This window comes from Pan paniscus, chromosome 6 (assembly GCF_029289425.2).
Source record: "Pan paniscus chromosome 6, NHGRI_mPanPan1-v2.0_pri, whole genome shotgun sequence".
Taxonomy (NCBI): Eukaryota; Metazoa; Chordata; class Mammalia; order Primates; family Hominidae; genus Pan; species Pan paniscus.
In genome coordinates this window covers 78,708,832-78,723,790 of record NC_073255.2, presented here as the reverse complement: position 1 = coordinate 78,723,790, position 14,959 = coordinate 78,708,832, and the positions used below count along the sequence as shown (strand labels likewise).

At 41.2% G+C, this 14,959-nt stretch overlaps 1 pseudogene; it reads left to right on the top strand.

Moving 5' to 3' along the window:
• Nucleotides 1–3,212: 3,212 nt before the first annotated feature.
• Nucleotides 3,213–14,959, top strand: part of LOC117980983 (septin-14-like) — a 44,089-nt pseudogene continuing 32,342 nt past the window's right edge.

Below are 14,959 nucleotides of genomic sequence, written 5' to 3'. Positions count from 1 at the left end.
TGTTTATCCTTTTATGTGGATAAATGTTTATTCTTTAAATGACAGGATATAATGTTTATCCTTTTATGTGGTTGTATAGATATATAAATATTTATACACATATATGTAAATGATAGAGTATATGTACCATGTACTATATTATATATGCATATATAATATTTATTACATATTGTATAATACATATAACGTGGATTCATACTGCATAGGACTTTTTTTTTTTTCGAGATGGAGTCTCACTCTGTTGATCAGGCTGGAGTGCAGTTGCACAGTCTCGGCCCACTGCAACCTCCACCTCCCAGGTTCAAGCGATTCTCCTGCCTCAGCCTCCCAAGTAGCTGGGATTACAGGCTTGTGCCACCACGCCTGGCCTGCCTCAGCCTTCCAAGAAGCTGGGACACAGGCATGCACCACCACACCCGGCTACTTTTTTATTTTTACTTTTAGTAGAGACAGGGTTTCTCCATGTTGTTCATGCTGATCTCGAGCTCCTGAACTCAGGTGACCTGCCCACTTCAGCCTCCCAAAGTGCTGGGATTACAGGCATGAGCCACCACACTCAGCTGGGATACACACTCTTAATTTCATGTTCATCTGTTATCATCAAACCATTTTCCAGAATATAAAATCTCTAATTTTCACAAAACCATTATATAAAGGGATAGGCAAGAGTATATGGCTACTGTCTTTTTCTTTTCTCTTTCTTTGAGACAAGATCTCACTCTGTTGCCCAGGCAGGAGTGCAGTGACATGAACCAGGCTCATGGCAGCCTTGATCGTCCAGGCTCAAGGAGTTCTCCCACCTCAGCCTCAAGTAGCTGGGACCACAGGCGTGTGCCTGCACGCCTGGCTAATTTTTAATTTTTTGTAGAGAGAGGGGTCTTGCCATATTGTCCAGATGGGTCTGGAACTCCTGGGCTCAAGCAATCTGCTGGTCTCAGCCTCCCAAAGTGCTGGGATTGCAGGTGTGAGCCACCATGCCCTGATTGTCTTCTTTTTCAAGTTGGTCTGTTCTCCTTGCAATGAATGCCTTTCCTCTTAAATCTGAACACCTGAGGAATTATTGACATAGAAAGTTTCCATTTCTTTCTTTCTTTCTCTCTCTCTCTTTTTTTTTCAAGACAAAGTCTCATTCTGTGGCCCAGGCTGAAGTGCAGTGGCACGATCTTGGCTCATTGCCACCTCCACCTCCCGGGTTCAAGGGATTCTCCTCCCTCAGTCTCCCAAGTAGCTAGGATTACAGGCACCTACCACCATGCCTGGCTAATTTTTGTATTTTTAGTAGAGATGGGGTTCCACCCTGTTGGCCAGGCTGGTCTCGAACTCATGACCTCAGGTGATCCACCCGCCTCAGCCTCCCAGTGTTGGGATTACAGGCCTGAGCCACTGTGCCCAGCCAAAAGTTTCCATTTCTTTATGTTAATGATTTACCATCACTGTGTTATGTCATGTCAAATTCAAGGCTGGCTAGAGCTGCCCCAAAAGCGGTGCAGGGGAATTCCCACAAAGGAGTACCCCAAATGGTCCGGAGATGGGGCTGAATTCCACAGGGCGAACTACTAAAATGCCAGGGTGATCAGTCCAAAGCCTTTATGAGGGAGCTTACAGAGTGCTGTGGCAGTCCTCGTGATGGACAGTGGGAGAAAAGAGATGTCCTATCTAGCTTTGTTTATAGCGAGGAGGTCAGGTTATGGAGTTTTTGTTTTTGTTTGGTTTTTGTTTCTTTGTTTTTGTTTTTTGTCAGATCATGGCTCACTGCAGCCTCAACTTCCTGGGCTCAAGTGATCCTCCCACCCTAGCCACCTGAGAAGCTGGGGCTACAGGTGCTGCCAACACACCTGGCTAATGTTTTTTTTTTAGACAGAGTTTTGCTCTTGTTGCCCAGGCTGGAGTGCAATGGCATGATCTTGGCTCACTGCAACCTCCGCCTCCCGGGTTTAAGTGATTCTCCTGCCTCAACCTCCTGAGTAGCTGGGACTACAGGTGCCCACTACCATGCCCAGCTAATTTTTGCATTTTTAGTAGAGACAGGGCTTCACCACGTTGGCAAAGCTCGTCTCAAACTCCTGACCTCAGGTGATCCACCCGCCTCGGGCTGCCAAAGTGCTGGGATTACAGGCGTGAGCCACTGTGCCTGGCTTGTCCATGGATTTTTTGAAAAATATGCTTTGAGCAATCTAAAACAAAAGCAGTCTGCCTAAAATTTATATTTATATATTTGTACTGTATTACAGATACTGATTTTGTGGAGCTATAATTTAATAAGATATTTTAACAGTAATAAAACATTTTATAATTTTGTATATTATTATTTTCTAAAAAGTTTATTTTAAGTGCAAACGCAAAACACAGGAGTGATCATGTTGAAGCACTAGGAAAAAACGTTGTGGGTAAAAATTCAACCTCAAATATGCAACTATTCAACTTCCAATGTGGAAATTACATCTTTTTACAAAAGAATGAGTATATTTGTTTGCAAAGTGCTCTTACACACACATACACACATACACACACACACAGCCTTTAGACTGTGGTAACCAGGCTGGGTGCGGTGGCTCATACCCATAATCCCAGCACTTTGGGAGGCCGAGGTGGGCAGATCACCTGAGGTCAGGGGTTCGAGACCAGCCTGGCCAACATGGAGAAACCCCATCTCTACTAAAAATACAAAAATCAACAGGGTGTGGTGGCATGCCCCTGTAATCTCAGCTACTCGGGAGGCTGAGGCAGAGACTCACTTAAACCTGGAAGGTGGATGTTGCAGTGAGCCAAGATCATGCCATTGCACTCCAGCCTGGGTGACAGAGCAAGACTCCGTCTCAAAAAAAAAAAAATTCTTTTTAGGTGGCCTTTGGAAAACAAAATCAAATCTATCTGCAAACACATCTAGGTGGGGCAAGAGTGTGTGAAAATGGGACATTAATTAAGATTAATTGATGGAAAAAGTGATGGAAAAAGTAGAAAGACAAAATCTCTTCCATAATTTTGATGAAATGTCGTTCAATTTGTCTTTAATCACTCAGCTTAATAAGAAAGTTGAAAATAAGTAATTTACATCGTCCTACTATTTACGTTTTACTAACTCCATATGTGTAGAGGTGTAAGGGATTTTTAAAAGAGCAACAAGGTTGAGACTTGTAAACCTGAATTTAGATAAAAGATGAATCTTCAAAAGTATTGATAATTTTGGAAAATAATTTTTAAGAAAGGCATGACAGCCAGTGATTATCTAGTTTCACAATTTGTTGTCAGAGTTTGTGAAGGCTTTACTATAAAAACTATAGGATGAACAAGGAATCCTTGATGCTGAGATTTTGTCTTTTTTCTTAATAGGTGAACATTATACCGCTGATTGCCAAAGCAGACACAATTTCTAAAAATGATTTACAGACTTTTAAGAGTAAGATAATGAGTGAATTGATTAGCAGTGGCATCCAGATATATCAGCTCCCAACAGATGAAGAAACTGCTGCTCAAGCAAACTCCTCAATTAATGTAAGTTTCAGTAACAATATCTGACAAAGAGGCTATAAATGAGTTTTTATCCAGAATCCAGTGTGAAAATTTTTTAATTTTTTTATTTTGAAAAACTTCTTTTGAGAATTGATTCTTTGTAAACAGATTTATTTAGATTTAATTCATACACCGTATTCCTCAAGGATATTGGCTTATAATTTTCTTCTTGGAAGTATATTTTCTTTCTTGGATATCAGGGGGATGCTTGCCTCATAGAACGACTCTGAAGGTGTTACCTCCTTTTTCTATTTTTTCAAAGAATTTGAGGATGTTTTATATTAAATTTTCTTTTAAAGTTTGATAGAATTTACTCATGAAGTAATCTGGTCCTAGGCTATGTTTTGGAGTTTTGGAAAATTACTTCTTTAGATTCTCTATTTGTTATCGGTCTCTTTAAGCTCTCTATTCTCCATTCAATGTTGGTAGGTTATATATTTCTAGTAATTTCACCATTTCTTCTAAGTTGTCAAATTGGTTAGTGTATAATTGTTCACAGTAGTCCCTTATAATTCTGTTTATTTCTGTAAGAAATAAACTTCTGTAATAAATTGTAATGTCTTCTCTTTCATTTCTTATTTTATTAACATATTCTCTCTTTTTGTTCTTAGTCTAGGTAATGGCTTTGATTTTGATTTATTTTTCCATATCAACTCTTAGCTTCATTGATTATTATTTTTTTTTTTGAGACAGAGTCTCACTCTGTTGCCCAGGCTGGAGTGCAGTGGCACGATCTCGGCTCACTGCATATCCATCTCCAGGGTTCAAGCGATTCTCCTGCCTCAGCCTCGCAAGTAGCTGGGATTACAGGAGCATGCCCCCATGCCTGGCTAATTTTTGTATTTTTAGTACAGACAGGGTTTCACCATGTTGACCAGGCTGGTCTCAAACTCCTGACTTCAAGAGATCCACTGGAATTACAGGTGTGAGCCACTGTGCCCGGCTGATTAAAAAAAAAATTTATTCTCTATTTCATTTATTTATGCTCAATCTTTGTTATTTCTTTCCTTCTACTAATTTTTGGTTTAAGGTTTTTTTTTTTTGAGGTGTAAAGTTAGGTTGTTTATTTGAGATCTTTTTTTTGAGATGAAGTCTCCCTCTGTCACCAGGCTGGAGTGCAGTGTTGCAATCTTGGCTCACTGCAACCTCCGCCTCCCAGGTTAGAGTGATTCTCCTCTGTCAGCCTCCCGAGTAGCTGCGACTACAGGTGTGCGCCACCACACCCTGCTAATTTTTTTTGTATTTTTAGTAGAGATGGGATTTCACCATGTTAGCCAGCCTGGTCTCAAACTCCTGACCTCGGGCAATTCGCCTGCCTCAGCCTCCCAAAATGCTGGGATTACAGGTGTGAGCCACCACTTGTGGGCAAGATCTTTTTAAAAAGGATATAAGTGTTTGCTACTATAAACTTCCTTTGATTTTTTATTTTGGATTCAGAGGGTATATGTGCACATTTGTCAAATAGATATATTGCATAATGGTGAGGTTTGGTGTCTAGTGTACCTATCCCTGAGATAGTAAAACATTTTACCCAACAGATCTTTTTTTTTTTTTTTGAGATACAGTCTCGCTCTGTTGCCCTGGCTGGTGTGCAGTGGTGTGATCACATCTCACTATTAATAGATAATTTTTTGACCATCAGCCCCCTCCCAATCTCTCCCTTTTGGAGTCTCGCTATCTACTGTTTCCATCTTTATGTCCTTGTGTACTCATTGTTTAGCTCCTGCTTATAAGTGAGAACATGTGGTATTTGATTTTCTGTTTCTGAGTTATTTTCACTTAGGATAATGGCCCCCAGCTCCATCCATGTTACTGCACAGAGCATGATTTCATTTTTTTTTATGGCTGTGTGGTATTCCATGGTATATATATACCACATTTAAAAAATCCAGTCCACTGTTAATGGACATTTAGGTTAATTCCATGACTTTACTATTATGAGTAGGAATGTAATACACATGAGTGAAAGTGACTTTTTTATATAATATTTTCTTTCAGGTAGATGCCTAGTAGTATAATCACTGTGTCAAATGGTAGCTCTATTTTTAGTGCTTTGAGAAATCTCTATATTGTTTTTCATAGAGGTTGTGCAAATTTATAGTCCCACCAGCAGTGAATAAGCATTCATTATTCTCTGCATCCACACCAACATCTGTTGTGTTTGTAATAATAGCCATTCTGACTATGTAAGATAATATCTTATTGTGTGTGTGTGTGTGTGTGTGTGTGTGTTTGAGTCAGAGTCTCACTCTGTCACTCAGGCTGGAGTTCAGTGGTGTGATCTTGGCTCACTGCAACCTCCACCTCCTGGGTTCAAGGGATTCTCCTGCCTCAGCTTCCCAAGTAGCCAGGATTACAGGCACCCACCATCACGCCCAACTAATTTTTGTATTTTTAGTAGAGATGGGGTTTAACCATATTGGTCAGGCTGGTCTTGAGCTCCTGACCTCAGGTGATCCACTCACCTTGGCCTCCCAAAGTGCCGGGATTACAGGTATGAGTCACTGTGCCCGGCCTTTATTGTGGTTTTAATTTGCATTTCTCTGATGATTGGTGATGTTGAGCAATTTTTCATATGTTTGGTGGCCACTTGTATGTCTTCTTTTGAGAAATGTCTGTTTATATCCTTTGCAGTCTTTTTAATGGGGTTATTTATTCTTTGTTGTTGTTGAGTTGTTTGTGTTCTTTGTAGATTCTGGATATTAGTCCTTTGTCAAATGCAAATATTTTGTTCCTATTGTGTAGGTTATCTGTTTACTCTGTTGATTATTTCTTTTGCTGTGCTCTTTAGTTTAAGTCCCATTTGTGTATATTTGGTTTTGTTGCATTTGCTTTTCAGGTCTAATTTATGAAATATTTGTCTAGGCCAATATCTAGAAGAGTTTTTCCTAAATTTTCTTCTAGGATTTTTATAGCTTCTGGTCTTTCATTTAAGTCGTTAATGCATCTTGAGTTAAAGTTTGTGTATGATAAGAGATGGGGATTCAGTTTCATTCTTTTGCCTATGGGCAGCCAATTTTCCCAGCACCATTGATTGAATAGAATGCCCTTTCCCCATGGTTTATTTTTGCCAACTTTGTCAAAGATCACTTGGTTGTAGGCATGTGGCTTTATTACTGGTTCTTTATTCTCTTTTCTTTCACAATTTTTTTGTCCTTTTTTTAGCTGTATCCTTCCTAACAATGAACTCTCTATTCCGTTCCATTAATCTATCTATTTTTGTACCAATGCCATACTGTTTTATTTAGTATAGCATTAGCACTATAGTATAATTTGAAGTCAGACACATGATGCCCCTGACTTGGTTCTTTTTGCTTAGGATTACTTTGGCTATTTAGATGCTTTTTTGGTTTCATATGATATTTAGGATCGCTTTTTCTAGTCCTATGAAAAATGATGTTGGTAATTTGATAGGAATTGTGTTGAATCTGTAGATTGCTTTGGTTAGTAAGGTCTTTGTAATGATATTTATTCTTCCAATCCAAAAATTCCACAAATTTTTGGAACAGTTTCAGTAAGATTGATACCAGCTCTTTGTTGTACTTCTGGCAAAATTTGGCTGTAAACCCATCTGTTCTTGTTTTTTTTTTGTTTGAAATTACGTTATTACTCAGTCAATTTTATTGCTTGTTATTGGTTTATTTTGGGTATCTATTTTTTCCTGGTTCAGTCTTAAGAGGTTTTATGTTTCCAGGAATTTATCCATTTTCTTATTTTTTTAATTAATTAATTATTATTATACTTTAAGTTTTAGGGTACATGTGCACAATGTGCAGGTTAGTTACATACGTATACATGTGCCATGCTGGTGCGCTGCACCCACTAACTCGTCATCTAGCATTAGGCATATCTCCCAATGCTATCCCTCCCCCCTCCCCCCACCCCCCACCCCACAACAGTCCCCAGAGTGTGATGTTCCCCTGCTGTGTCCATGTGTTCTCATTGTTCAATTCCCACCTATGAGTGAGAATATGCGGTGTTTGGTTTTTTGTACATGAAAAAATGCTCACCTTCACTGGCCATCAGAGAAATGAAAATCAAAACCACATGAGATACCATCTCACACCAGTTAGAATGGCAATCATTAAAAAGTCAGGAAACAACAGGTGCTGGAGAGGATGTGGAGAAATAGGAACACTTTTACACTGTTGGTGGGACTGTAAACTAGTTCAACCATTTTCTTATTTTTTAAAGGAATATAAAACTATTATTCACCACTGTCCACCAGTATTTTTTTTTTTTTTTTTGAGACAGAGTCTCGCTCCGTCACCCAGGCTGGAGTGCAGTGGCTCGATCTCGGCTCACTTCAAGCTCCGCCTCCCGGGTTCACGCCATTCTCCTGCCTCAGCCTCTCCGAGTAGCTGGGACTACAGGCGCCTGCCACCACGCCCGGCTAATTGTTTGTATTTTTTAGTAGAGACGGGGTTTCACCGTGGTCTCGAACTCCTGACCTCGTGATCTGCCCGCCTCGGCCTCCCAAAGTGCTGGGATTACAAGTGTGAGCCACCGCGCCCAGCCTGTTCACCAGTATTTACAATAAAGTAAACAATATACAGTTGGATAACATCCTGATTACCACAAAGTTGTTTTTCCTGGCTTTTGCTGAACGAGTAAAGCAAATACTGAAAAGATTGAGCCTACATGTAAGGAATGAGTTGGGGTAAAGAAAAAACATGCAAGTATTTTAGTTAACTTTTGTAATTTAAGCTATGAAGAGGGCTTTTTTGTTTGTTTTTGTTTGTTTGTTTGTTTGTTTGTTTTGAGTCGGAGTCTCACTCTGTTGCCCAGGCTTGAGTGCAGTGGTGCCATCTCAGCTCATTGCAACATCCACCTCCCGAGTTCAAACAATTCTCTAGAAGAGGCCATTTTTTATTGCAGATCTGAAGAGCTATTATTCACTGCCTTCAAGCTGCTCTGGGTCGAAGGTCTGTGGCATCTCTGGCCCTGTGCCCCTCCTGCTTGAGCCACATCTGAGCAGGGAGGGACGAATTTAACCATTTTATCTAGGTTTTCTAGTTTGTATGCATAGAGATACTCATATTAGTCTCTGATGATCTTTTGTTTTCTGTGGTATCCATTGTAATGTCACTTATATCACTTCTGATTGTGCTTGTGCTTACTTGAATCTTCTCTCTTTTTTCTTGGTTAATCTAGCTAGCACCATATCAATTTTCTTTCTTTTATTTATTTTTTTGAGACAGAGTTTTGCTTTGTTGTCCGGGCTGGGGTGCAGTGGGGCGATCTTGGCTCACTGCAACTTCTGCCTCCCAGGTTCAAGCAATTCTTATGCCTCAGCCTCCTGAGTAGCTGGGATTACAGGCATCTGCCACCATGCCCAGCTGATCTTTTGTATTTTAGTAGAGATAGGGTTTCACCATCATGCCCAGGCTGGTCTTGAAATCCTGAGCTCAGGCGATTCACCTGTCTCACCCTCCCAAAATTGGGCACAGCATGAGCCACTGTGCCCAGCCTGGCACCATATCAATTTTCTTATCTTTTCAAAAAACAAAACAGGTTTTTTGAACTAACACAGTCAGTCAAAAAATAAAGAAAATTTAAATAAGAGTTCAAGAAATAGGAAATTATGTAAAGCAACCAAACTTATGAGTTGTAGGCGTTCCTGAGAGAGAAGAGGAAAAGGGAAAAAGATTGGAAACATATCTGAGGGAATAATCAGGAAAAGTCTCTTGGCCTTGCTAGAAAGGTACACATCCAGATGCAAGAAGCTCATAGAATACCTGGAAATATTTTGCAAGATGAACTTCACCAGACTATCCAAAGGCAGCTAGAAGGAAAATACTCTGAAGGAAGCAAGAGAGAATTTTCAAATCCTCTGTAAAGGAAATCACATTAGACTAACAGCAGACTTCTCAGAAGAAACTTTACCTGCTAGAAGGTACTGGGATCCTATTTTCTGTCTGTCTTCTGCTTAGTCTAGCCTTTTGTTAAAGCTTTCAACTGTAAACCAGCCTTTCAGTGTGTTTTTCATTTCCAGAAATTCCATTGTTTTTATTTAAAGATATCTGTACTTTGCTCACATTCTGCATTGTTCTGATATCTTTGTGTTGATTTTCAATTTTCTCTTGGATCTCATTGAGCTTCCTTATAATCCATATTTTGAATTCATTATCTTTCATTTCAGAATTTTCATTTTGGTTAGTTAGGATCCATTGCCATAGAGCTAGTGTGTCCTTTGGTAGTGTCAAAATATTCTGCTTTTTTTTTTATTTATTCATGATGCCAAAGTTCTCATGATGGTTTCTTCTCATGTGGGGAGGTTGTCAATTCTTATTTTTGAATTTACTTTAATTTAGATGGGGCTTTTCCCCCTTGTGGGTGTAACTATAGCATATTTCGGGTAGTGGGCTTTGGCTTTGTTTCTTTAGCCCTGTGCCCTTCTGTCAGTAGACTTTTTATTGGTTTGTGCAGTTTAACCTGCATGCCTGTAAGTGGAACTTATGAGTAAGAGCCAGCTATGGCAGAAGCAGATGGTGTGTGTTTGATCTTTGTTTACTGTGATTTCCTCTCTGTAGTTTCAGGTGATAGGCTGGTCTATGTAATGCCTAGACTCTGAGTTGCCTGTTCAGCAAAGAGGGGAAGACAAAGCTGGGCAGAGCTGGACCACAAAGCTTACCCACCAACATCTCAATGATGAGCGTGAACAGTAGCCTTTACAGGGGTGGCTGGTGCAGCTCCTAGTGAAATTCTCACAGGTCTCTGTAGGGAGGGAGGAACTGTACCAGCTCTATCTCCTGTGTAGGTAGGAAAATGATCTGTTTCCCTATCATACCCCTGTCCCAGAGCTCATGACTCTGTTCAGACAGACACTGTCATCTATCTCCAGGTCATAATGTAGCCAAGAGCCATTGAAAATGCCTGTCTTGTGGCTCTTCCTAGGAGCAACCTCAGGGTAGGACCTCTTCCCTCAGGCCAATACAGACAGCCCTGTGGCTTGCCTGTTCTCTCATGAAGGAATGCTGCTACTTTGTGTACATAGGGGAAGCAGCTTCACCTTTCAGCACATGAGGATGGGTTTCAGCTGTTGTAGTGTTGGCTAGCTGGGTCAGCACAGCCTTAGTCTCCAGAGGGAGTGATCAGGTGCCAGTGGTGGACTAGGCTAGCCATTTTCTTGATTCTCAGATCCCTATATGGTGTTCTGGATGGCATGCATAAGTACTGGAGGGACTGCATCAGGAAAAGGCTGGCATATGTGTCCTCAGGTACCCAGGGTTCAGGTGCTGGCTGTGATAGAGAGGGGCAGGTTGGCCCCCACACAGCTGGCAATAAACATAGGCGGGGCGGGAAGAATGCTCAGGCAATTGCAGAATGCTAAAACGACAGCAGCGCCAGGGCAGATTACCTGGGGGCTGGGCTCTCAGAAGAGTGCCAGGCCACAGCTGAAATGATCAGATGGGAGCATTGTTCTTTATTCTTTTTTTTGAGACAGAGTTTTGCTCTTGCTGCCCAGGCTGGAGTGTGATGGTGGGGCCTCAGCTCACTGCAGCCTCTCCCTCCTGAGTTCAAGCAATTCTCCTCCCTCAGCCTCCTGAGCAGCTGGCATTACAGGCACCCACCATCACACCGGCTAATTTTTGTATTTTTAGTAGAGACTGGGTTTTGCCATGTTGGCCAGGCTGGTCTTGAACTCCTGACTTCAGGTGATCTGCCTGCCTCAGCCTCCCAAAGTGCTAGGATTACAGGCATGAGCCACTACACCCAGCCTGTCCTTTATTCTTAAAGGACAGTTTTTTGGGGGTAAAGTATTCCTTTTCTTCTTTCTCTTTCTTCCAGTACATTGAATCATCCCACTGTTTCTTGACCTGCAAGATTTTTGTTGAGAAATCCATTGATAGTCTAACGCAGGCTCCCTTATATGGGACAAGATGTTTTTCTCTTGCTGCTCTCAAAATTTTGTTTGTGATATAGGTAAGGGTATACAAAGATTCAGTTTGCAAAATGAATAATTTCTTTTGTCTTCTTTTTTTTGTTTTTTTTTATTTTTTATTTTATTATTATTATACTTTAAGTTTTAGGGTACATGTGCACAATGTGCAGGTTAGTTACATATGTATACATGTGCCATGCTGGTGTGGTGCACCCATTAACTCGTCATTTAGCATTAGGTATATCTCCTAATGCTATCCCTCCCCCCCTCCCCCAACCCCACAACAGTCCCCAGAGTGTGATGTTCCCCTTCCTGTGTCCATGTGTTCTCATTGTTCAGTTCCCACCTATGAGTGAGAATATGCGGTGTTTGGTTTTTTGTTCTTGCGATAGTTTACTGCGAATGATGATTTCCAGTCTCATCCATGTCCTTACAAAGGACATGAACTCATCATTTTTTATGGCTGCATAGTATTCCATGGTGTATATGTGCCACATTTTCTTTTTTTTTTTATTATACTTTAAGTTTTAGGGTACATGTGCACGTTGTGCAGGTTAGTTACATATGTATACATGTGCCATGCTGGTGCGCTGCACCCACTAACTCGTCATCTAGCATTAGGTATATCTCCCAATGCTATCCCTCCCCCCTCCCCCCACCCCACCACAGTCCCCAGAGTGTGATATTCCCCTTCCTGTGTCCATGTGATCTCATTGTTCAGTTCCCACCTATGAGTGAGAATATGCGGTGTTTGGTTTTTTGATCTTGCGATAGTTTACTGAGAATGATGATTTCCAATTTCATCCATGTCCCTACAAAGGACATGAACTCATCATTTTTTATGGCTGCATAGTATTCCATGGTGTATATGTGCCACATTTTCTTAATCCAGTCTATCATTGTTGGACATTTGGGTTGGTTCCAAGTCTTTGCTATTGTGAATAATGCCGCAATAAACATACGTGTGCATGTGTCTTTATAGCAGCATGATTTATAGTCATTTGGGTATATACCCAGTAATGGGATGGCTGGGTCAAATGGTAATTCTAGTTCTAGATCCCTGAGGAATCGCCACACTGACTTCCACAATGGTTGAACTAGTTTACAGTCCCACCAACAGTGTAAAAGTGTTCCTATTTCTCCACATCCTCTCCAGCACCTGTTGTTTCCTGACTTTTTAATGATTGCCATTCTAACTGGTGTGAGATGGTATCTCATAGTGGTTTTGATTTGCATTTCTCTGATGGCCAGTGATGATGAGCATTTTTTCATGTGTTTTTTGGCTGCATAAACCTAGGCATTACCATTCAGGACTTAGGCATGGGCAAGGACTTCATGTCCAAAACACCAAAAGCAATGGCAACAAAAGACAAAATTGACAAATGGGATCTAATTAAACTAAAGAGCTTCTGCACAGCAAAAGAAACTACCATCAGAGTGAACAGGCAACCTACAAAATGGGAGAAAATTTTCGCAACCTACTCATCTGACAAAGGGCTAATATCCAGAATCTACAGTGAACTCAAACAAATTTACAAGAATAAAACAAACAACCCCATCAAAAAGTGGGCCAAGGACACGAACAGACACTTCTCAAAAGAAGACATTTATGTCTTCTATTTTTTTTGAGATGGAGTCTCACTCTGTCACCCAGGCAGGAGTGCAGTGGCGTGATCTTGGCTTACTGCAACCTCCACCTCCCGGGTTCAAATGATTCTCCTGCCTTAGCCTCCAAAGTATCTGGGATTACAGGCCTGCACCACCAAGGCTGGCTAATTTTTTTTTTTTTTTTGTATTTTTAGTAGAGATTTTCACCATGTTGGTCAGGCTGGTCTCGAACTCCTGACCTCAGGTGATCTGCCTGCCTCAGCCTTCCAAAGTGCTGGGATTATATGTGTGATCCACTGTGCCCAACCTAAAAACAATTTTTAACTTTTATTTTAGATTCACTGGGTGGAAATTTAATAAATGTGTAGTACCATGTATTTTTCTTTTAATTTGCAATTCCTTGAGGATGTATGATGTTGATCATCTTCTTTACATCTTAATTTGTTATCTGAATATCTTTTTTGTTGAGGTGGCTATTTGGATCTTGTGCCCATTTTTAATCGGGTTGTTCATTTTCTTGTTGTTGAGTTCTAAGAGTTCTTTGTATATTTTGGACATCAGTCCTTTATCAAGTGTGTGTTTTACAGAGACTTTCTCTCAGTCTGTGGCTTATCTTGTTATCTTTAACAGTGTCTTTGACTACCAGAAGTTTTAGTGTTTTGTTTTGTTTTTTTCTGAGTTGGAGTCTCATTCTGTCGCCCAGGCTGGAGTGCAATGGTGTGATCTTGGCTCACTGCAACCTCCCCCTCCCAGGTTCAAGCAATTCTTCTGCCTCAGCCTCCTGAGTAGCTGGGATTACAGGTGCCCACCACCATGCCTGGCTAATTTTTGTATTTTTAGTAGATACGAGGTTTCACTATGTTGGCCAGGCTGGTCTCGAACTCCTAACCTCGTGATCCACCTGCCTCAGCCTCCCAAAGTGCTGGGATTACAGGCATGAGCCACCACACCCAGCCCAGAAGTTTTAGTTTTAATGAAGTCCAACTCATCTATTCTTTCTATTCATTGATCATGTTTTCAGTGTTATATCGATGAAGTCATTGCTAAACCCAAAGTCTCCTATATTTCCTTTTATGTTATCTGTTGTGAGGGAGTGATGACTATCTGGACTGGTGGCACAGGCATAAAAGAATTTACCTTGTTGAGGCAGAGGTTGCAATGAGCCAAGATTGCACAACTGCACTCCAGCCTGGGTGACAGAGTGAGATTCTCTCTTAAAAAAAAAAAAGAAAGAAAGAAAGAAAGAAAGAAAGAATTTACCTTGTTGTAGGTAGGGAAGGTAGATTTATTAAAGAAAGTAGAAACATACATTGCTAGGGAGGCAATGGGCAGCTTGCAAGAAAGAAGCTGACTGCAAACCAACAAAGGATTGCTGGAGATTGTATAGGATAGTTCTTAGGCTGTATGCTGAAGAGGGCTTTGTGTGGTGCTGATAATGCCAAGGTTGTGATGCAGGATTCCTCAGTCATTCTCAGCCAGGGACGTCTGGCCAGTGACACCCCCACCTGGGCCTTGCTTGGGCGTGCTACCTGCCACACAGGAGGCTCCCCATCCACTTGGCCCAGTCTGGCTTGCACAGTGGCTCAGCCTGCGGCTGGGCTATCATGCCCTAGCCTGCCTGTGTTATAGCTTCTACCTGAGATCGGCGATTCATGAGCTTTTTTCCCACATCCAAGAAGAATGAGGATACCCTGACAATTGAAGGATGAGGAAGGCAGAGAAGAATTTTATTGAGTGATGGAACAGCTTTCAGTGGAGAGGGGACCTGGGGGTGGTTTCTCTCCTTGTGTGGCTAAGCCCAGGGCTTTTGTGGACTCAGAATAGGGGAGTGCGTGCTGATTGGTTTGTGAGTATGCAAAAAGGTTAAAACAAAGGCACCACCCAAAGGTGGGCACAACTATGTTAAAAAAAAAAATTAGGAAGCATAGGTATATGTAAAACAGCTGAAGGGTGGGG